Source organism: Arachis ipaensis, chromosome B3 (assembly GCF_059453495.1).
Source record: "Arachis ipaensis isolate K30076 ecotype BB chromosome B3, ASM5945349v1, whole genome shotgun sequence".
In the NCBI taxonomy this organism is placed as follows: Eukaryota; Viridiplantae; Streptophyta; class Magnoliopsida; order Fabales; family Fabaceae; genus Arachis; species Arachis ipaensis.
The window spans coordinates 128,675,397-128,676,671 of NC_142438.1; positions in this window are offsets into that span (position 1 = coordinate 128,675,397).

The window sequence follows — 1,275 nt, forward strand, 5'->3', positions numbered from 1 at the left end:
AAGGTATATGTGGCACAACCTCCCGGTTTTGAAAATAAAGATTTCTCAAACCATGTTTTTAAACTTTCTAAAGCTCTTTATGCTTTGAGACAAACTCCTAGAACTTGGTATGAAAGACTTAGCTATTTTTTATTGAAAAATGGTTTTCAAAAAGGTACCATAGATACAACTCTTTTCATTAAAGAATCTAATTATCACTTCATTCTAATTCAAGTTTATGTGGATGATATTGTGTTTGGATTGGCTAATGAAGTCTTGTGTACTGATTTTAAAAAATTAATGACTAGTGAGTTTGATATGAGTATGATGGGAGAACTTACAGTCTTACATTCTTTCTAGGACTCTAAATCAAACAAACTCCTAGTGGCATTTTTGTGCACCAAGGTAAATATGTCAAAGAATTGGTAAAGAAATTTGGTTTAAAAATTTCAAACCAATAAGCACACCAATGCATTTAAATTCTAAACTTGAAAAAGATAAAAATGGTAAAGATGTGGATGAAACAAGATATAGAGGGATGATCGGATCTCTTATGTATCTAACATCCTCTAAACTGAACATTGTTCAAAGTGTTGGAGTTTGCTCTAAATTCCAATCTCATCTAGAAGAATCCAATCTTGCAGCCGTTAAAAGAATCATTAGATATGTTAATAACACTTCTGATTTTGGTCTTTGGTATCCTAAATCTAATGAGTTTTGCACAGTGGATTATTGTGATACAGATTTTGCCGGTGACCGAGTTGATAGAAGAAGCACTTTAGGAATTTGTTGCTTTCTTGGGCAGTCACTAAATGTGTGATTCAAGCAAGAAACAAGCTAGGTTGCATTGTCCACAGCCGAGGCTGAATACATAATCTCTTCTTCTTGTTGTTCACAATTGTTATGGCTTAAATATTTCAAAAAACTCTATTCTACACTCAAATTTGAAGTGAGCTTTCACTCCATTAGAGAACATGTGCAAAAAAGAACAATTGAGATACAATTTGTAAAATCTGAGGATCAACTTACTGATATATTTAAAAAACTATTATCTGAAGATAGATTTTGCAAGTTGAGAACTGTCCTGGGTATTGTTAGTACTGAATTCGTGAACATTTGTTGATGTAACTCTCTATGTGCTTTTGTCTCTCAGGTCGACAGGAGACAAAACTGAACAGATAATGACTCCTTCTAAGTTTCTTGAATATCAGACTGAATGTTGGTACAAATAATTGATATGGGTCAAAACTGAATCTTTGGTGGTCCATTGTGTTTCTTTAAAACCACTATTAGGCC